This window comes from Paramormyrops kingsleyae, chromosome 13 (genome assembly GCF_048594095.1).
Source record: "Paramormyrops kingsleyae isolate MSU_618 chromosome 13, PKINGS_0.4, whole genome shotgun sequence".
Classification (NCBI taxonomy): domain Eukaryota; kingdom Metazoa; phylum Chordata; class Actinopteri; order Osteoglossiformes; family Mormyridae; genus Paramormyrops; species Paramormyrops kingsleyae.
The window spans coordinates 14,009,596-14,032,896 of NC_132809.1; the positions used below are offsets into that span (position 1 = coordinate 14,009,596).

Sequence of the window (23,301 nt, forward strand, 5' to 3'; positions counted from 1 at the left end):
GTGGTAGGGAGAGGAGAGTTAGGACGGGGGAGTTAGGAGTGCATGTTCGCTGCTGAGTTTAGAGTGTTGGGTCGAGGTGAATCGCGGCATCCCCATGTGACGTAGCGGCTGGGGAATTCCCTTTCCGCGTAGTGTCTTTGATTGTGGACCTGTGCGAATTAATGTTCTTTCCCCGTGGGAGGGTCTTGAGCCTCGGGGGGAACGCTATGTTTTAATCTTGTCCGTGTATGTTTGTTTGTGTTTTAAAGTAAGCAGCGTAGCCGCTAGGAGTCGGGGCGGGACTATAGACGGGGTACCGGTTCCGTGACGCTTGCCTGTGCCAGAAGTGTGGGGATCACTGAGTATTGCAGTGCTATTGGTGTGCCGTGCCCTGACGGGGATGTGGTGTGTGTGGTAACGTGGATTAACACCCGTTTGGAAAGACTGGTTTGCTACGGGGAGATAGCGCATCCGGACCCTTTTGTGAACCCAGATCCGACCTGATCGGTCGCTGTATGAATTGTATTGAATAAAACTTGTTCTAATTATAGTAGAAATCTTGTGGTGGTCTATGCCTCCCTTACACCCTCCAACGCTATTTTAGGTTCGTTACAATATGTTTACCTGCGGGATTTTGCGGGCGGGAGCGGGACAAAACTTGAATACTGCGGGCGGGAGCTGGAGAAAATAATATATTTTTTTTTGCGGGAGCGGGCAGGAGCGGGACTGACCCGCGCAGGTCTCAAGATCACAACCCTAATTATTAAACACATAAAATTTTTTCAGACGTCTTCTATGATGTTGAAATGTCATTGGCTGTTGCTTGGCGCGCCTGCTGCTTTGGTTTGACTACTCGATAGCAGCCGCCCCCCGTCGTTAACATGGCACGCGGACTAACAAGAAAATATATAATTGGCACTCCATGTCAAAAAGGTTGCTGACCCCTGCTCTATACGCTTTAACAAGAAACACAGGAAAATACACTTTGCTACCGATAATGACATCAAAACATCTGTGGTGGAAAGGTTTGAGTGTTTTATGGCTTACAGCACAAGAAGATATGTGGACAAGCTCTGGTGCGTTCTTACACTGACACTGACTACAGTACTTCTGAAATGAAACCAGTTGAGGTAAATACACAGAACGCGCTCCAAGTCTTCAGCAACATACACTGTTTGATGCGGAGTACATCTCAAATGAGATTAATGTTGGGGATGTAGTCAAAAGTTCACTGAAACTTTACCAAAGGTTATGAGCAAACTTTTATGAATGAGTATTTCACTGTTGCCAAATGTTTGCCTAGACCACCCCCTGGTGTATACTGTAGGTTAAATGATTATGATGGTGATATCAAAGAGGGGACATTTCCCTCTGAAAACCTACAAAAGATCAGCCTGGGTGTGGTTTAACAATTTTCCTTGATTGCACTGAACCTCTGAACCTTTTTTCCTGCTGTACAGTAAAGTGAAATGTCATAAGTAAAATTGATGACAAAAGACTCAATGTGCCAGTACTGAGAATTTTTTTTAGCTTTTTATAAATGTTGCTTTCAAAAGAGATTTACACACAACATTAGGAACACACAAGGTTACACACAGAGTGTGTAAAGATTTTAGTTCAAATTTAATGAATTTGTTTCGGTTTCAAAGTGTGACATTGTTATGCAAAGGAATACCAAACTACTGCAAAAAATTAATAAAGCAACTATTTGTTTTAAAAGTGGGTCTATGAGAGTCTATGAACATTCTGCAGATAGGAGGCCTATCTTATAAGCTCATTTATTTTAAAGTAGGCCTATTAATGCCCACGAAGAAAGGGATTCGTCTCCCAACCACGATTCTGGTGTTTTTTCATGTCTTCATACACTTCTATCACTTTTGAAACCCATATACACAAAATCACAATGAAGATGATCAGCATGATGAAGTAGATGCAGAGGGAAGCTATATTAAAGCAGCGAGCCTTAGATCCGTGCTCCCGGGCGGCTTCCAGGTCACCCAGCACCTTCCGGTCTCTGGCCTGAATGAGAGGGTGACAAAAACACAAAATCTGAGGAAAATGTGACTTGTTCAGTGTCAGTTGACTAAAACTAATACCACCAGGCCTAATCACAAGAGATATTTTTTACTGAAGGAGTTGCAGGAATTTTCACTTCACTTCTCCTAACTGATACCTTTCAACAATGAGATCCCTTTGATGCTTTGTAAGCTCTCTGCAAACCATGGCTTTTGCTGTAAGACGCAACTCAACGTAAAGTTACGCCTTTGTTTCAGGATATGGCTACATCATAAAGTTACATATAGGGCACTGCTGCAGTCTAGTTAAACAGGACACTTAATCAAAAAAGAAAATCAGAAAATCTCCAGCTACATACACGGTGATAATCTTAGTCACTGTGAATGAAATAGTCCGCGGTGGTGGTTCATAAAAAAGACAAAGACGTGATTAACCGTTATATGACGATTATCTTCCTATCATCAGGTCAGATTTGCTGCACTCACCTTGACCGAGTAGTAAAGGGCGATGATTCCCAAGCAACATGGATTACAGTTGATGAAGTTGAACAAGGACCAAATAATGTGATCCCGCGGTGGGGGGGTAGATTCCATCTGCATCTCATGCTGATACACAGGTCTATATCCAGGTTCACACCACTTCTCGGACTTGCTGGTTTGCATCGGTAAAACCTCTGACTGGTACTGGGTGGTGTCCATAGTAAATGCCACTGTTAAGAGGTGAAAACAAATGCAGAATGATGAAGTTTGCTGTGACGTCCACCAGCCTTATGAAGCATGGAGGCGTGGCCGCCGACTGCAAGGCGGGACGAGTTTCACTTCCTAGAAATTGAAACTAAAAAAGCACATTTTTATTTTTTATTTTTTTTACCAATTTTTACCAATTTGTTTTAAAAATCATTAATTTCTAACCCAAAGCTACAGCCAAATTTGTATAAACATGAGGGTTCTAATGGTACAGCCTAGTTTATGTCTGTATTACATGAAATCAAGGAGAGAAAAACATTAAAATTGAAAGTGCTTATCTTCGATAATCTGCAGATGTTATACTATTTTAAATGAACAATGTATCTAGTTTGTACGGGGCCTGTACAGGAAATATAAATTTTTGGAAGAAAACTTTTGAAATGCCAAATCTTATCACTGTTAAAAAGCAACCACAGACAATTAGCCCAGTAAGTGTAGAAATTAATACCACAACCCAGGAGAGCGCAGAATGTTTTTGATGCAACAGACCCACATAAAGGGGGCAAGAAACGTATTGTGGTGAGTGGTTGAATTATTTTAATAAAGAGGACAACTAATTTAAAATGGAATACTCTCTTTATTAAGAGCCACTCTCAGTTTAACACTAGCAGAGGCTTGGACAGTTTACATGACACTCATGGTTACACGCAAGGAAATAAACATTACATAGTTATGACATTTATCATTAACATAAATACATGAATACACATTAATTTACATCATTTTAAGATAAGTGCAGGTTGTCACATTATGTCAGCCTATTGCGTGCAGCGGTGGGACCACTGCTCACATAGCGACATATTGCTGAAACAGCGTCGATTACATCTGAAGTATGTGGCCATCAGGAGGCGGACAGTTTATGCCATCTGCTGTTGTATAATGATGTTTAAATTCTATCCTTCGCAAATAAGACAACCCCTTTTTTTAGGTGCTTTTTGGGGAAAAAACACCATCTTATATTCGCGCCAATAAAGGAAAATGACGAAAATATCGTAATATCACGGTTCACGTGTGGGAATTGAACCGTCGGTAGCATACCGAATGGTTCGCTAATATACCGAAAACCATTACACCCTTAACAAACATAATTGTGTTCAAGGCATCCTAAATATTTAGGGGCTTATTTTAATGATGGGACATACAATTGGAGACTTCAGAGCTGGTCTTGTCAAAGTGAAGCCCAGCGACTTCAAGCTGGCAGTCAGAACTTGCTTCGTTTATGCAGTATCACATGACCAATGATGTCGGATTCGTCAGCGGTTTCCTATCCTGTTGGCTCTTTGAAGCTTTTATAAAAGCCAGATGAAACGTTTGGGCATCGTGCGTTTTTCTTGTGGTTGGAGAGATCGATTGCTATACAGTTTGTATTACATACTACAACTTTTGACTCATAATGGAAAGTGGCCCTGGTGATCCTCTAATGTCAAGCTGCACCCCAAGATTTCAATACCCCAATCTTTCAATTACAAGCAGACCTGTAATTGAAAGACTGCTGGTTCAAATCCCCGACTGGCAAGGTACCACTGAGGTACCCTGAGCAAGGTACCGCCCCCAAGCACGGCTCCCCGGGCGCTGAATTAGCTGCCCCCTGCTATGTCACGATGTCACATATGGGTTAAATTCAGAGGACATATTTCGTTGTTGTGCTCTGTGTGCTGTCAACAATGATCACTGATCAACTAATTATAATTTCTGTCCCCAGTCCTCCATCTCCCCCGTTTAAAAACTCCCCTGCAAACCCCAACAGGAGTTGACTCTCGGTTATTAAAAGAAAATAAAAAGAAATGCATAAATGATCATCGCGCACACAATGCTTGTGTCAGCTTCATCATACATTTACGCATCTTAAAGACACATTAAAATCAAGGTACAGTAAAACACTGTACATACTAGGGTCTACATATTAAGACAAACATTTGACTAACTGATGCTAAATAAGAACCATATTTACCTGTTCCAACTTAAATAAAATAATAATTATTTGACTTAAAGACAGACTTAGGGAATAGATCTCATTCATAACCAGGGGACTGCCTACAATTGTAAAAATATGTATTTTGCGATAAACGTGTTAACCTCCCCAATGGGGAGAGATTTCTCTTCTCTGCAGAATCCTCACCCCCAGATGAAGTCTTGCCTCACATTTGCAACAAGCCCCAGGGATGGAGGAAAATTGAGACTCCAGCTCTTGGTACAGAGGACCCAGCATCTGACGTGTCTCCCAGGCTGCCATGCCTGCGGCGCCTGACTGGGAGGGGACAGTCACTTCACCAGAGTCCCAAGTCCCTGGAGCAGAAAGGGCTCCAAGGCCCGTTCCAGACCTAGAGGAGGTTAGCGAGTTTCACTCGCTCAAGCCATGCCTGGCTCTCATTTCAAAAAGAAAAGGTTGAAGAAGCAGGCCACACCCACTTCCCCAGATTGGCCAGATCCCGTGCCTCCATGAGCCTGCCACGCCAGACCCTTTATCTCAAGAATCAGTCACGTCAGAAACTCTGCCATTTGCCAGAGAGTAGTCATTGATGGTTTGTGTGGAGCTTAGTGAGTGATGATGTCATATGGGGAGGGTGTTGTATCATGTTACTTCATAATGATTGACAGGTTGCCCATTCCCATGTCAACTTGGCCGCACGGACACATCGCAGGACCCTGTCTTGAAAATGATGAGCTCTGTGGCCGGACATGCAGGAGGCCTGCCTGGGGTCGCGGTAAACCGTCCAAGCCAATCCAAAGCCTCCACTGGTGAAGGTCCAAGGAGCCGTCTAGGCCATCATGTGTGAGCTGAAAGAGGTCAACATTCACAAAAAATTGTGAAGCTTGAACCATGATGTTGAAGGCAAAGATTATGAGTGCACTGTGGGCTTGGCAAGTAATGCTTTGTGGGAAACGCACCAGATCGTTCACTCCTCGACAGCTGTAAACTGAAAGATAACTACAGCGGTCTGACATTTTTTCAAAATATGCACGCTGTACCCTGTTTACCATTATTTAGTATTTTAATCACCATTATTGATTCATAGCTAGTAATTATACAACTGATTGTAATTGACATACATCTCTTACTTTAAAATGTGATTGGATATTTTTGCTTACATGTAATGTGGCTATTGCTAAATTAAATTATATGCTTTAAAAACCATGTGTCATTCTTGCTAGAGGATCACGATGGATAACGAGCACTTGAATCATATATTTAATAGACCTTCAAACCCTGGGGTGTTTACTGGTAGGTTTCTGATAGAAGAAGAGGGAAGTGGGCACAAGTTAAATAAAAATTAAACTGCGACTTGGCTGGCTGGAGGAGATGCATATACTTTACCCTTTGTGTTTCTTAAAAATAAGACCAGTGTAGAGGTAAAGAAAGCATTAGAAAATATTCTCTCTGAAAGCAGGGTCCCCAAAAAGCTTCAAGCAGATCAAGGGAAGGAGTTTTTCAACACATCACTCTATACCATGCAGGAGTCGGCAACCCTAGGCACGCATGCCACAACTGGCACGCGGAGGAATTTCGGGTGGCACGCTGACGATGATCACAATAGAGACCTGCAAGCCCGCGGGACCCAACGCACCGAGTGCGGCGCGGGACAAGATTTGATGGGTGAATGCGGGTGCGGGCGGTAAGGTCCTCATATATGTGCGGGTTGCGGGAGAATAGAATTAATCACGGGACTCCCGCAAAATGGAATTATCTTAAAATTAATTTATTAAAAACAAGTACTCTATTATTTATCTACTGCACAAAAGCAACAAGAACGACTAAATTAAAGGCTAACACTCTGAAGCTGTATTAGGCCAAATGCTTTTTTGTTTGACCACTTGAGAAATCAACGTTTATTATTATTTTGTTTCATTGCAATATTATTAGCCTATTTCTAACTGTTCTGAGTGTATTTCTATGTTCTGAAAAGCTCCTCGTTCGTGTCCATGTTCATCATTCCATTTAATTAAACTCAAATAAAACGAAACATATTTGATTATTTTCCGTTTCTTTTTTATATACACCCAAAAGGGAAGCAAGTGAAACAAATAACAGAGTAGCGGGAAGAAGTGGTAAAAATATATGTTTACCTGCGGGATTTTGCGGGCGGGAGCGGGACAAAACTTGAATACTGGGCGGGAGCTGGAGAAAATAATATATATTTTTTTGCGGGAGCGGGCAGGAGCGGGACTGACCCGCGCAGGTCTCAAGATCACAACCCTAATTATTAAACACATAAAATTTTTTCAGACGTCTTCTATGATGTTGAAATGTCATTGGCTGTTGCTTGGCGCGCCTGCTGCTTTGGTTTGACTACTCGATAGCAGCCGCCCCCCGTCGTTAACATGGCACGCGGACTAACAAGAAAATATATAATTGGCACTCCATGTCAAAAAGGTTGCTGACCCCTGCTCTATACGCTTTAACAAGAAACACAGGAAAATACACTTTGCTACCGATAATGACATCAAAACATCTGTGGTGGAAAGGTTTGAGTGTTTTATGGCTTACAGCACAAGAAGATATGTGGACAAGCTCTGGTGCGTTCTTACACTGACACTGACTACAGTACTTCTGAAATGAAACCAGTTGAGGTAAATACACAGAACGCGCTCCAAGTCTTCAGCAACATACACTGTTTGATGCGGAGTACATCTCAAATGAGATTAATGTTGGGGATGTAGTCAAAAGTTCACTGAAACTTTACCAAAGGTTATGAGCAAACTTTTATGAATGAGTATTTCACTGTTGCCAAATGTTTGCCTAGACCACCCCCTGGTGTATACTGTAGGTTAAATGATTATGATGGTGATATCAAAGAGGGGACATTTCCCTCTGAAAACCTACAAAAGATCAGCCTGGGTGTGGTTTAACAATTTTCCTTGATTGCACTGAACCTCTGAACCTTTTTTCCTGCTGTACAGTAAAGTGAAATGTCATAAGTAAAATTGATGACAAAAGACTCAATGTGCCAGTACTGAGAATTTTTTTTAGCTTTTTATAAATGTTGCTTTCAAAAGAGATTTACACACAACATTAGGAACACACAAGGTTACACACAGAGTGTGTAAAGATTTTAGTTCAAATTTAATGAATTTGTTTCGGTTTCAAAGTGTGACATTGTTATGCAAAGGAATACCAAACTACTGCAAAAAATTAATAAAGCAACTATTTGTTTTAAAAGTGGGTCTATGAGAGTCTATGAACATTCTGCAGATAGGAGGCCTATCTTATAAGCTCATTTATTTTAAAGTAGGCCTATTAATGCCCACGAAGAAAGGGATTCGTCTCCCAACCACGATTCTGGTGTTTTTTCATGTCTTCATACACTTCTATCACTTTTGAAACCCATATACACAAAATCACAATGAAGATGATCAGCATGATGAAGTAGATGCAGAGGGAAGCTATATTAAAGCAGCGAGCCTTAGATCCGTGCTCCCGGGCGGCTTCCAGGTCACCCAGCACCTTCCGGTCTCTGGCCTGAATGAGAGGGTGACAAAAACACAAAATCTGAGGAAAATGTGACTTGTTCAGTGTCAGTTGACTAAAACTAATACCACCAGGCCTAATCACAAGAGATATTTTTTACTGAAGGAGTTGCAGGAATTTTCACTTCACTTCTCCTAACTGATACCTTTCAACAATGAGATCCCTTTGATGCTTTGTAAGCTCTCTGCAAACCATGGCTTTTGCTGTAAGACGCAACTCAACGTAAAGTTACGCCTTTGTTTCAGGATATGGCTACATCATAAAGTTACATATAGGGCACTGCTGCAGTCTAGTTAAACAGGACACTTAATCAAAAAAGAAAATCAGAAAATCTCCAGCTACATACACGGTGATAATCTTAGTCACTGTGAATGAAATAGTCCGCGGTGGTGGTTCATAAAAAAGACAAAGACGTGATTAACCGTTATATGACGATTATCTTCCTATCATCAGGTCAGATTTGCTGCACTCACCTTGACCGAGTAGTAAAGGGCGATGATTCCCAAGCAACATGGATTACAGTTGATGAAGTTGAACAAGGACCAAATAATGTGATCCCGCGGTGGGGGGGTAGATTCCATCTGCATCTCATGCTGATACACAGGTCTATATCCAGGTTCACACCACTTCTCGGACTTGCTGGTTTGCATCGGTAAAACCTCTGACTGGTACTGGGTGGTGTCCATAGTAAATGCCACTGTTAAGAGGTGAAAACAAATGCAGAATGATGAAGTTTGCTGTGACGTCCACCAGCCTTATGAAGCATGGAGGCGTGGCCGCCGACTGCAAGGCGGGACGAGTTTCACTTCCTAGAAATTGAAACTAAAAAAGCACATTTTTATTTTTTATTTTTTTTACCAATTTTTACCAATTTGTTTTAAAAATCATTAATTTCTAACCCAAAGCTACAGCCAAATTTGTATAAACATGAGGGTTCTAATGGTACAGCCTAGTTTATGTCTGTATTACATGAAATCAAGGAGAGAAAAACATTAAAATTGAAAGTGCTTATCTTCGATAATCTGCAGATGTTATACTATTTTAAATGAACAATGTATCTAGTTTGTACGGGGCCTGTACAGGAAATATAAATTTTTGGAAGAAAACTTTTGAAATGCCAAATCTTATCACTGTTAAAAAGCAACCACAGACAATTAGCCCAGTAAGTGTAGAAATTAATACCACAACCCAGGAGAGCGCAGAATGTTTTTGATGCAACAGACCCACATAAAGGGGGCAAGAAACGTATTGTGGTGAGTGGTTGAATTATTTTAATAAAGAGGACAACTAATTTAAAATGGAATACTCTCTTTATTAAGAGCCACTCTCAGTTTAACACTAGCAGAGGCTTGGACAGTTTACATGACACTCATGGTTACACGCAAGGAAATAAACATTACATAGTTATGACATTTATCATTAACATAAATACATGAATACACATTAATTTACATCATTTTAAGATAAGTGCAGGTTGTCACATTATGTCAGCCTATTGCGTGCAGCGGTGGGACCACTGCTCACATAGCGACATATTGCTGAAACAGCGTCGATTACATCTGAAGTATGTGGCCATCAGGAGGCGGACAGTTTATGCCATCTGCTGTTGTATAATGATGTTTAAATTCTATCCTTCGCAAATAAGACAACCCCTTTTTTTAGGTGCTTTTTGGGGAAAAAACACCATCTTATATTCGCGCCAATAAAGGAAAATGACGAAAATATCGTAATATCACGGTTCACGTGTGGGAATTGAACCGTCGGTAGCATACCGAATGGTTCGCTAATATACCGAAAACCATTACACCCTTAACAAACATAATTGTGTTCAAGGCATCCTAAATATTTAGGGGCTTATTTTAATGATGGGACATACAATTGGAGACTTCAGAGCTGGTCTTGTCAAAGTGAAGCCCAGCGACTTCAAGCTGGCAGTCAGAACTTGCTTCGTTTATGCAGTATCACATGACCAATGATGTCGGATTCGTCAGCGGTTTCCTATCCTGTTGGCTCTTTGAAGCTTTTATAAAAGCCAGATGAAACGTTTGGGCATCGTGCGTTTTTCTTGTGGTTGGAGAGATCGATTGCTATACAGTTTGTATTACATACTACAACTTTTGACTCATAATGGAAAGTGGCCCTGGTGATCCTCTAATGTCAAGCTGCACCCCAAGATTTCAATACCCCAATCTTTCAATTACAAGCAGACCTGTAATTGAAAGACTGCTGGTTCAAATCCCCGACTGGCAAGGTACCACTGAGGTACCCTGAGCAAGGTACCGCCCCCAAGCACGGCTCCCCGGGCGCTGAATTAGCTGCCCCCTGCTATGTCACGATGTCACATATGGGTTAAATTCAGAGGACATATTTCGTTGTTGTGCTCTGTGTGCTGTCAACAATGATCACTGATCAACTAATTATAATTTCTGTCCCCAGTCCTCCATCTCCCCCGTTTAAAAACTCCCCTGCAAACCCCAACAGGAGTTGACTCTCGGTTATTAAAAGAAAATAAAAAGAAATGCATAAATGATCATCGCGCACACAATGCTTGTGTCAGCTTCATCATACATTTACGCATCTTAAAGACACATTAAAATCAAGGTACAGTAAAACACTGTACATACTAGGGTCTACATATTAAGACAAACATTTGACTAACTGATGCTAAATAAGAACCATATTTACCTGTTCCAACTTAAATAAAATAATAATTATTTGACTTAAAGACAGACTTAGGGAATAGATCTCATTCATAACCAGGGGACTGCCTACAATTGTAAAAATATGTATTTTGCGATAAACGTGTTAACCTCCCCAATGGGGAGAGATTTCTCTTCTCTGCAGAATCCTCACCCCCAGATGAAGTCTTGCCTCACATTTGCAACAAGCCCCAGGGATGGAGGAAAATTGAGACTCCAGCTCTTGGTACAGAGGACCCAGCATCTGACGTGTCTCCCAGGCTGCCATGCCTGCGGCGCCTGACTGGGAGGGGACAGTCACTTCACCAGAGTCCCAAGTCCCTGGAGCAGAAAGGGCTCCAAGGCCCGTTCCAGACCTAGAGGAGGTTAGCGAGTTTCACTCGCTCAAGCCATGCCTGGCTCTCATTTCAAAAAGAAAAGGTTGAAGAAGCAGGCCACACCCACTTCCCCAGATTGGCCAGATCCCGTGCCTCCATGAGCCTGCCACGCCAGACCCTTTATCTCAAGAATCAGTCACGTCAGAAACTCTGCCATTTGCCAGAGAGTAGTCATTGATGGTTTGTGTGGAGCTTAGTGAGTGATGATGTCATATGGGGAGGGTGTTGTATCATGTTACTTCATAATGATTGACAGGTTGCCCATTCCCATGTCAACTTGGCCGCACGGACACATCGCAGGACCCTGTCTTGAAAATGATGAGCTCTGTGGCCGGACATGCAGGAGGCCTGCCTGGGGTCGCGGTAAACCGTCCAAGCCAATCCAAAGCCTCCACTGGTGAAGGTCCAAGGAGCCGTCTAGGCCATCATGTGTGAGCTGAAAGAGGTCAACATTCACAAAAAATTGTGAAGCTTGAACCATGATGTTGAAGGCAAAGATTATGAGTGCACTGTGGGCTTGGCAAGTAATGCTTTGTGGGAAACGCACCAGATCGTTCACTCCTCGACAGCTGTAAACTGAAAGATAACTACAGCGGTCTGACATTTTTTCAAAATATGCACGCTGTACCCTGTTTACCATTATTTAGTATTTTAATCACCATTATTGATTCATAGCTAGTAATTATACAACTGATTGTAATTGACATACATCTCTTACTTTAAAATGTGATTGGATATTTTTGCTTACATGTAATGTGGCTATTGCTAAATTAAATTATATGCTTTAAAAACCATGTGTCATTCTTGCTAGAGGATCACGATGGATAACGAGCACTTGAATCATATATTTAATAGACCTTCAAACCCTGGGGTGTTTACTGGTAGGTTTCTGATAGAAGAAGAGGGAAGTGGGCACAAGTTAAATAAAAATTAAACTGCGACTTGGCTGGCTGGAGGAGATGCATATACTTTACCCTTTGTGTTTCTTAAAAATAAGACCAGTGTAGAGGTAAAGAAAGCATTAGAAAATATTCTCTCTGAAAGCAGGGTCCCCAAAAAGCTTCAAGCAGATCAAGGGAAGGAGTTTTTCAACACATCACTCTATACCATGCAGGAGTCGGCAACCCTAGGCACGCATGCCACAACTGGCACGCGGAGGAATTTCGGGTGGCACGCTGACGATGATCACAATAGAGACCTGCAAGCCCGCGGGACCCAACGCACCGAGTGCGGCGCGGGACAAGATTTGATGGGTGAATGCGGGTGCGGGCGGTAAGGTCCTCATATATGTGCGGGTTGCGGGAGAATAGAATTAATCACGGGACTCCCGCAAAATGGAATTATCTTAAAATTAATTTATTAAAAACAAGTACTCTATTATTTATCTACTGCACAAAAGCAACAAGAACGACTAAATTAAAGGCTAACACTCTGAAGCTGTATTAGGCCAAATGCTTTTTTGTTTGACCACTTGAGAAATCAACGTTTATTATTATTTTGTTTCATTGCAATATTATTAGCCTATTTCTAACTGTTCTGAGTGTATTTCTATGTTCTGAAAAGCTCCTCGTTCGTGTCCATGTTCATCATTCCATTTAATTAAACTCAAATAAAACGAAACATATTTGATTATTTTCCGTTTCTTTTTTATATACACCCAAAAGGGAAGCAAGTGAAACAAATAACAGAGTAGCGGGAAGAAGTGGTAAAAATATATGTTTACCTGCGGGATTTTGCGGGCGGGAGCGGGACAAAACTTGAATACTGGGCGGGAGCTGGAGAAAATAATATATATTTTTTTGCGGGAGCGGGCAGGAGCGGGACTGACCCGCGCAGGTCTCAAGATCACAACCCTAATTATTAAACACATAAAATTTTTTCAGACGTCTTCTATGATGTTGAAATGTCATTGGCTGTTGCTTGGCGCGCCTGCTGCTTTGGTTTGACTACTCGATAGCAGCCGCCCCCCGTCGTTAACATGGCACGCGGACTAACAAGAAAATATATAATTGGCACTCCATGTCAAAAAGGTTGCTGACCCCTGCTCTATACGCTTTAACAAGAAACACAGGAAAATACACTTTGCTACCGATAATGACATCAAAACATCTGTGGTGGAAAGGTTTGAGTGTTTTATGGCTTACAGCACAAGAAGATATGTGGACAAGCTCTGGTGCGTTCTTACACTGACACTGACTACAGTACTTCTGAAATGAAACCAGTTGAGGTAAATACACAGAACGCGCTCCAAGTCTTCAGCAACATACACTGTTTGATGCGGAGTACATCTCAAATGAGATTAATGTTGGGGATGTAGTCAAAAGTTCACTGAAACTTTACCAAAGGTTATGAGCAAACTTTTATGAATGAGTATTTCACTGTTGCCAAATGTTTGCCTAGACCACCCCCTGGTGTATACTGTAGGTTAAATGATTATGATGGTGATATCAAAGAGGGGACATTTCCCTCTGAAAACCTACAAAAGATCAGCCTGGGTGTGGTTTAACAATTTTCCTTGATTGCACTGAACCTCTGAACCTTTTTTCCTGCTGTACAGTAAAGTGAAATGTCATAAGTAAAATTGATGACAAAAGACTCAATGTGCCAGTACTGAGAATTTTTTTTAGCTTTTTATAAATGTTGCTTTCAAAAGAGATTTACACACAACATTAGGAACACACAAGGTTACACACAGAGTGTGTAAAGATTTTAGTTCAAATTTAATGAATTTGTTTCGGTTTCAAAGTGTGACATTGTTATGCAAAGGAATACCAAACTACTGCAAAAAATTAATAAAGCAACTATTTGTTTTAAAAGTGGGTCTATGAGAGTCTATGAACATTCTGCAGATAGGAGGCCTATCTTATAAGCTCATTTATTTTAAAGTAGGCCTATTAATGCCCACGAAGAAAGGGATTCGTCTCCCAACCACGATTCTGGTGTTTTTTCATGTCTTCATACACTTCTATCACTTTTGAAACCCATATACACAAAATCACAATGAAGATGATCAGCATGATGAAGTAGATGCAGAGGGAAGCTATATTAAAGCAGCGAGCCTTAGATCCGTGCTCCCGGGCGGCTTCCAGGTCACCCAGCACCTTCCGGTCTCTGGCCTGAATGAGAGGGTGACAAAAACACAAAATCTGAGGAAAATGTGACTTGTTCAGTGTCAGTTGACTAAAACTAATACCACCAGGCCTAATCACAAGAGATATTTTTTACTGAAGGAGTTGCAGGAATTTTCACTTCACTTCTCCTAACTGATACCTTTCAACAATGAGATCCCTTTGATGCTTTGTAAGCTCTCTGCAAACCATGGCTTTTGCTGTAGGACGCAACTCAACGTAAAGTTACGCCTTTGTTTCAGGATATGGCTACATCATAAAGTTACATATAGGGCACTGCTGCAGTCTAGTTAAACAGGACACTTAATCAAAAAGGAAAATCAGAAAATCTCCAGCTACATACACGGTGATAATCTTAGTCACTGTGAATGAAATAGTCCGCGGTGGTGGTTCATAAAAAAGACAAAGACGTGATTAACCGTTATATGACGATTATCTTCCTATCATCAGGTCAGATTTGCTGCACTCACCTTGACCGAGTAGTAAAGGGCGATGAGTCCCAAGCAACATGGATTACAGTTGATGAAGTTGAACAAGGACCAAATAATGTGATCCCGCGGTGGGGGGGTAGATTCCATCTGCATCTCATGGTGATACACAGGTCTATATCCAGGTTCACACCACTTCTCGGACTTGCTGGTTTGCTGGGTGGTGTCCATAGTAAATGCCACTGTTAAGAGGTCTTTCTTTAGGTGAAAACAAATGCAGAATGATGAAGTTTACTGTAATGTCCACCAGCCTTATGAAGCATGGAGGCGTGGCAGCCGACTGCAAGGTGGGACGAGTTTCACTTCCTAGAAATTGAAACTAAAAAAGCACATTTTTATTTATTTATTTTTTTTACCAATTTTTACCAGTTTGTTTTAAAAATCATTAATTTCTAACCCAAAGCTACAGCCAAATTTGTATAAACATGAGGGTTCTAACGGTACAGCCTAGTTTATGTCTGTACTGCATGAAATCAAGGAGAGAAAAACATTAAAATTGAAAGTGCTTATCTTCGATAATCTGCAGATGTTTTGCCTATACAATTTTAAATGAACAATGTATCTAATTTGTAGCATGCCTGTACAGGAAATATACATTTTTGTAAGAAAACGTTTGAAATGCCAAATCGTATCACTCTTAAAAAGCAACCACAGACAATTGTAGTCCAGTAAGTGTAGAAATCAATACCACAACCCAGGATAGCACAGAATGTTTTTGATGCAGCAGACCCACATAAAGGGGGCAAGAAGCGTATTGTGGTGAGTGGTCAAATCATTTTAATAAAGATGGCAACTCTATTAAAATAAAATACTCTCTTTATTAAGACTCACTCTCAGTTTAACACTAGCAGATTCACGGACAGTTTACATGACATAGTTACACGCTAAGGAAACGCATGCTCTGCACTACAAACACAATATAACATAAACGTTTATCTAACTAGTGTACTGAGTTCCACCAGCCTCGGTTATGAAACATGGAGGTAGAGTGGCATCCGACTCTGCAAGTAGGGACAAGTTGTTTCCTTGATATCGAAACCAAAAAACAAGTATTTTTTCTTTTAGTAGTATGTACCGTTCCCTTTGTGTTTCTAAATGTTCTGGGTTCACTGGTAGCTTCAGGGCATAGGCTATGCCAACCTGTCAAGTTTTGGATTTGAAAATAAGGGAAATTTTCCGGCACCCACCGTGAACCATCCCACCATCCCAATCAAGCTTCAGTATCCCTTACATTTAAAGACAGATGTACAAGAAATCTAAAATAACCACTTGTCATTTACATTTTATTTTCATTACACATTTTCTTTTAATTTCTCATGTTCACTCATGTGGCTCTCTGGCATTCACTAATGGCATGACAAGACTTGACAGCTATGCTTCAGAGTGCAAAATTAACTGATTCAAGGCAGGGAATCTCACTTGGAGATTTTTACTCTCAGTTGCTAAAAATAAAGAATAAAAAGATATGCTCCAAGTTAGGGCTGTGCAATATGGCATAAAATTCATATTGCGGTATAATTTGAACCATAGACGGTAGACGGTATATATTGCGGTATATGTGTCACGTTCGGCAAGCGAGCGAGCCGGGAAACATGCGAGGCAAGCCGAGAATGCAGGCAAACGGGGTTTTATTCGGGCAGACAGGACCAAGACAGCGACAATACATCAATGACGGATCTGGGGAAGACTGACTCAGACGCGGACTAAATACAGAAGACAAGCCGACATAACAAGGACCAGCTGGGCACGATCGGGAAAGCACACGTGGATAATGAGGGGCGTGGCACACATCGGGATCGAACGGAGCGGATCGTGACAGAACCCCCCCCCAAAGGCGCGCACACCGGGCGCGCCCGAGAGGAGGCGACGGACGAGACCGGGGAACAGGACCTGGAAGACAAAAGCAGAACGTCAACGAGACACTGGAAACAAGACAGAGGTACAGAACAAGAACAAGGACCAGAAAAACGACAGGACCCGACATACGACAGGAAACGTAGACAGGCAGATCAAGAAAGGAGACAGAGAGGGGACAGAAAATGGAGGAACAAAAGGGCCGGGAGTGAACACGGGAGGCACAGAGGGACAAGCAAAGGCAGGACGAGCAAAGGGACCAGAAGGGAACGGAGGAGGCACAGAGGGACGAGGAGATGGAACAACGGAAGGAGGAGCCACAGGGCGAGCTCGAGGGAACCCAGGCGGGCAAGGGAAGGCAGTCGTAGGGGCCACAGGCGGAAGGGAGACCGGAGCAGGAAGGGACCACACAGGGGAGAAGGAGACAGACGTAGGGACCGACAAAGGACACAAGGAGGGAGCAGGAGGGAACGCTGGCGCAGGTGGAGGCGTAGCCGGAGCCCGGGTAGTCGCCCTCCGACGCCCAGCCGAAGTGGGAGGGCCCGGAGGCGGCCGACGAGGCGCCGACGGAGGGACCACAGGCGGGCGACGAGGCACCGGAGGGGGATCCGGAGGCGACAGCCGAGCCGGAGCCGTAGGACCCGCAGGCAGCCACCGAACCACGGCAAGGGGGCGCACGGGCGAGCCAGGAGTCAGGGTAGGCGGGACCAGGGACCGACGTCTGTGTCCCCGTCCCTTACGGGAAACAGACAGGCGCGGTCCTGGGGTGTGTCGGCCTTGCTGAGGCAAGGGTGAGGGAGTCAAGAGGGAGGTTAATGCTGGGCGAACAGAAGTCAAAGCCTCCGAAGAGGCAACAGGTGGGGCAGTTAGAGCCGTGGGCGTGGCCGCAGGCGGGGCAGCGGGCAGAGCCGCGGCCTCAGGCGGGGCCGCGGGCAGAGCGGCGGCCTCAGGCGGGGCCGCGGGCAGAGCGGCGGCCTCAGGCGGGGCCGCGGGCAGAGCGGCGGCCTCAGGCGGGGCCGTGGGCCCGGCCGTAGCAGCAGATGGAGCCGCGGGCACGGCCGGCTGGACAGGTGAGCAGGGCTGGGCCGGCTGGACAGGCGAGACGGGCAGGACAGGCGAACAGGGCTGGGCCGGCTGGACAGGCGCGACGGGCAGGACAGGCGAGTGGTCAGCCAGGAGCGCTGCGGGCGAGCAGGGCTGGCCGGACAGGACAGGCGAGACGGGCAGGACCGGCGAGCAGGGCTGGCCGGACAGGACAGGCGAGACGGGCAGGACCGGCGAGCAGGGCTGGCCGGACAGGACAGGCGAGACGGGCAGGACCGGCGAGCAGGGCTGGCCGGACAGGACAGGCGAGACGGGCAGGACCGGCGAGCAGGGCTGGGCCGGCTGGACAGGCGAGACGGGCTTGGGTGTGCGGCCAGCAGGAGGTGCCGCCGGCAGAGCAGGCACCTCGGCAGGCGTGGGTGCAGGCGGAGGCAGCGCCGGAACCGCAGACGCAGCCACAGGCACCACCAGCACGTGGCCAACAGGGGCCGCCGCAGCAGGCACCCTCAGGTCCCGGCCAGCAGGGAGCGCCTCCGTGGGCACCTCAGGCAAGCAGCCAGCTGCAGGCGGTGCTGCAGGCAGAGCGGCGACGGCAGTCGCGGGCGTGGCTGCAGTGCCGACAGGCGAGCCGGGCTGGACCGGTGAGACGGGCAGGGCCGGCGAGCGGTCCGCAGGGGCCGCCGTAAGCAGCGCGGCAGCATCAGCAGGGGGAGCTGCGGGCATGGCTGCTGGTGAGCAGGGCAGAACGGGCAGGTCAGGCGAGCAGGGCAAGCGACTAGCAGGGACCACTCCAGTGAATACCTCGGGCAGAGTGGCGACGGCCGGAGCTGCAGGGGCCGCTTCAGCAGACACCTGGGGCGTGAGTCCAGCAGGGGACGCCCCGGCAGGCGCCTTGGGCTGAGCGGCAGCCAGAGCTGCAGGCGGTGCCGCAGGCAGAGCGGCCTCCTCGGGCGTGCGGCCAGCAGGGGGCGCCTCTGCGGGCACCTCAGGCGTGCAGCCAGCAGGGGGCGCCTCTGCGGGCACCTCAGGCGTGCAGCCAGCAGGGTGAGCCTCTGCGGGCACCTCAGCAGGTACCTCGGGCAGAGCAGAGACCGCTGCAGGCGTGCGACCAGCAGGGGGCGCCTCGGCGGGCGCCGCCGTCACGTGGTCAGCAGGGGCCGCCTGGGTAGGCGCCTCGGGCGTACGGTCAGCAGGGGGCGCCTCGGCGGACGCCGCCAGCACGCGACCAGCAGAGGGCGCAACCGCGGCCACCTCAGGCGCCGGCAGGACAGGCGAGACAGGCAGTTCAGGTGCCGGCAGGACAGGCGAGACAGGCAGTTCAGGTGCCGGCAGGACAGGCGAGACAGGCAGTTCAGGTGCCGGCAGGACGGGCGAGACAGGCAGTTCAGGTGCCGGCAGGACGGGCGCCGCCGTCACGTGGTTAGCAAGGGGCGCCGTCGCGGGCGCCGCCAGCACGCGGCCAGCAGGGGGCACCGAGGCGGGTGCCGCAGCCAGAGTGGTGGCAGCTGCAGGGACTGCAGGCAGAACAGGCGGGTCAGGTGGTGCCGCTGGCATAGCGGCGGAAGCTGCAGCAGGCGGTGCCGCGGGCAGAGCGGCGGCAGCTGCAGCAGGCAGGACAAGCAGGGCAAGCGGGTCAGGCAGGACAGGCGGGTCCGCTGGCAAAGCGGCGGAAGCTGCAGCAGGCGGTGCCGCGGGCAGAGCGGCGGCAGCTGCAGCAGGCAGGACAAGCGGGTCAGGCTGGACAGGCGGGTCAAGGGGTGCTGCAGGCAGATCGGCGGCGGCAGCAGGCAGTGCAGCCGCGGGCAGATCGGCGGCGGCAGCAGGCAGCGCAGCCGCGGGCAGATCGGCGGCGGCAGCAGGCAGCGCAGCCGCGGGCAGATCGGCGGCGGCAGCAGGCAGCGCAGCCGCGGGCAGATCGGCGGCGGCAGCAGGCAGCGCAGCCGCGGGCAGATCGGCGGCAACAGCAGGCAGCGCAGCTGCGGGCAGAGCGGCGGCATCAGCAGCAGCAGGCGGTGCCGCGGGCAGATCGGCGGAGGCAGCAGGCGGCGTGGCCGGCAGGTCCGGCTCTGACAGGTCCAGAGCAGGCAGGAGGGGCGTCGAGCGTGTATGCGCCGTCCCTTTAAGGGCTCTAGGGACCCGAGGGATAGCGTCCCTAACGGCGCTTATGCCGCCGTGCCCCAGACGCTCCGGTCGATAAAAATACGCCGCTAGCGGCGGCTCCTCTGTGAAGGCGCCGGGGGCTGTGACGACCTTCTGGCTTTGCTGGGTCAGAAGGGGTTCCCCCTGACATTCCCCGGGAAGGGGCGCTGGGGCGAGATAGCATGCCCCCAGGAAGATCGTCGGGGCGGCTTCCTCTCTTTTCCCCCTGCGCCTCTTCTTTCGCCTACTGGGACCGACAGGCGGAGGCGGGGCTGCCTCGGAACAGGCGAGCGGCTGGGGTTGCTTCTCCTTCACCTTGTCAAGGAGCTGCTGGAGGAGAGCGTGCACCTCTGCCATTGCGTGCTCCTCCGTTTGTGGGGTAACTGCCTGGAGGAGATCCCAGCTGTCCTCCGCTAGGGCGAATAAGCCAGGATCCCGTTGGATCTCCGGCAGCTCTCGCCAATAACTCACCTCGTGCAGCAGGACGAGCCATAGGTCCTCGTCCTGCCGCGGTGAGTCTTTCGAGAGATCCGTCATTCTGTCACGTTCGGCAAGCGAGCGAGCCGGGAAACATGCGAGGCAAGCCGAGAATGCAGGCAAACGGGGTTTTATTCGGGCAGACAGGACCAAGACAGCGACAATACATCAATGACGGATCTGGGGAAGACTGACTCAGACGCGGACTAAATACAGAAGACAAGCCGACATAACAAGGACCAGCTGGGCACGATCGGGAAAGCACACGTGGATAATGAGGGGCGTGGCACACATCGGGATCGAACGGAGCGGATCGTGACAATATGATTTGATCTGTAAATTTCAATATAACTGTTTTTGAAAGGGTAACATATGTCCATAGCAAAGGAAGTTGTATAATAAACTGTTAAAACATTTCAAAGTAGTCATGAACGTAGAATATTTATTGTGCAAATCTGCAATTATAGAAAAAGTATGAAAACATTTCAAGTAACTTCACTGGTTTTATCTTATATTAAAAATACAGGTTGGTTTTGTAAACTGTATCGGTAAGCAGAAAACAAGACAGAACTAGACTAGTGTCATAACTCCATCTATATTAGAATGACCATCTCTCCCATAAAGGTCCTGCCAGGCAGAGTCCTGCACGGGTTCGGGTACCCGACAGGTGACCTGCAAATTTTGTTGAAACGGGTGAAAAATATTCTAGTGTCGGATACAGGTTCTGGTCGGGTCGCACGCAGGATTGCTAAATTGCGGTTTTCAAAACATCATGTGCCAACAAAAAATACCCTAGGGCTATATTTCAGTGACAAAATCCCTGCATTCAAGATGATAAAACGTGAAATCCGTATCAGTTTATGCCTGCACGCGCATTCCCGGAAATCTCTCCCACTTTCATTTAAAAAAAACGCATGCGATCTCCTCCAGTTGTTCGAAATGGATGCTGAAGTAGTCAGCTGAGGCCATCAACTGTGGACGATATCCTTTTTTACACTAATATAAAGCACCGCACCAAACGCTAGTCTTCGCATTCGCGTAGGAATTCCAATCGGGTAATCAAAGGAAAATGGACAGTGCACGTAGGTAGCCTATAAAACCCAATACTGTGCAGGGTAGCCTAATGTACATTTTATATAATATTAGTTTTATTAACACATTTAATTGTAAGCTGGTAAGGCTATGTGTGGGCATGGCAATATCAAACATTATTTGAGTTTGGAGGTAGGCTACTACCATTTGTTTTGCTTATTATTAGGCTGTTATTAAGCAACATATACATTTGGCTATGCCTTTTCAACTGATGTTGCACATGTCACTGGTCGTTTGTTGTGCCAATAAACTTGTGTCTTTAATTTTTAATCTGACTGATTTTCATTCGGGTGCGGGTTGGGTGTCGGTATTTATTTATAGCGGATCGTGTGCGGAATTTTATTTTATTTCTGTCGGATAACGGTTCGGAAATGGGTTTAAGTATGACGCAGGGACGGATTATGGACCGGGCCAGCGGGGCCGCTGCCCAGGGGCCCTTGGGGTGCAGGGGGCCCGTGGGGCCCCTAGCCCAAAACAATTTGCAACGCTTATCAACAATGTATTTTCGTTTGTCTATTTTAGAGGGCCTACATTCTTTGATCCTCTGCCTACAAGGGCCCCTGACCCTATAGGGCCTCTGATGGAAACATGGAGGGAGGGCGTTTGGCTGCCAAGGGCCCTTGAATTGTGGTGGTTGTGGTGGTGGTGCTGGTGGTGGTGGTGGTGGTGGGGGTGGGGGGGGGTCGGTGCTTTCAGGGGGCCCCCGGCCCTGCTATAGGAACTTTAAAGGGAAATGGGTGCATGGGAGCCTACTTTTAGAAGGCCCTCTTAGGCCCTCCTATTATGGTCCTGGCTTCTGACTACCAGGGGGTCCTAGGGAGGATGGGGGCTTTGGGGGCTTTTAGAGGGCCCTCTGATTATGAGGGCCCTACTAGGAGGCCCTAGGGAGGAGGGTGTAGTGTATCTTTAGAGGGCCATCTGATTACAAGGGCCCCTACCATGGGGCCCCTGGCTTCTGGGGGGAGGGGAGGGGGGCGTGTTAACAGCCTTACAGAAGGCCCTCTGACTAGGGAGCGGTAGTATGGTGGGATGGAGGCGGTTAACCTGCCCGCTGAGTGGCCCCCAGACCAGTGTAGCAGTGTAAGAGTTTGACCAGTGTAATCACTCCCAGGGCTGTAGTGGAGGCTAAACGCAAGTAAACACGGTTTACCCACCTCTGAAATTTCAGAATTAGAGTTTACCCACTTCTCAATTGATCTAAATGCACATCATAGTATAGTTTATGTACAAAACGTGATCACAGAATTCGTAGTTCACCCACCTCTTATTTTACCACTACACCCCTGATCACTCCGTTCTGTAAGGGGATATGGTACGCAGGTGGATTCTGGCATGGTTCAGCTGGAAACGGTACACATGTAGTGTGATCACTAACCGTGCCCCAACATGGCTCTCACTGTACGTTCACACCAGGAGAGACCAAAGCGAACACGTCGCCAAGGTCATTGAAGAAGATTCGTTGTTGAATTTGCTTTATTCACTTTGTTCGCTCATTGGAATGTTTGATTTAGCCTGTTACCGTGGGGCGTTGGTAAATCTATATATTAGAATTGGTTTTCACCGAACCGCGTCATAACTCATTACATAAGGTTAACTGACGTTTAACTTCTCTTTTTCGCTCTGGTCGCCCAATTCGCTTCGCTGCCAGTGAATTTGCTTTGTTCGGCCAATTCGCCGACTCTCCATTTCTATTTCGAACTAGCACATTCTGGATTATTCAAACAAATAATGTTTGTTATGGTACGATCTGGTTGGGCTACGTTGGCACCTGTCTCTATAAAAAGAGATGGTAACC

At 46.7% G+C, this 23,301-nt stretch overlaps 1 long non-coding RNA gene across 2 annotated transcripts; it reads right to left on the reverse strand.

Annotated features, from left to right (window-relative positions):
• Window positions 1-5,504: 5,504 nt before the first annotated feature.
• On the reverse strand, window positions 5,505-8,966 carry LOC140578168 (uncharacterized). Of its 2 annotated transcripts, XR_011982225.1 has the most exons (3): window positions 8,682-8,943; window positions 6,807-8,199; window positions 5,505-5,519 (listed from the first exon to the last, which is right to left on the reverse strand). It is a non-coding gene; the product is annotated as an uncharacterized lncRNA (long non-coding RNA). The 2 variants fall into 2 exon arrangements; XR_011982224.1 differs by lacking the exon at window positions 5,505-5,519 and having other exon boundaries at window positions 7,686-8,199; window positions 8,682-8,966.
• Between the last annotated feature and the right edge of the window lie 14,335 nt (window positions 8,967-23,301).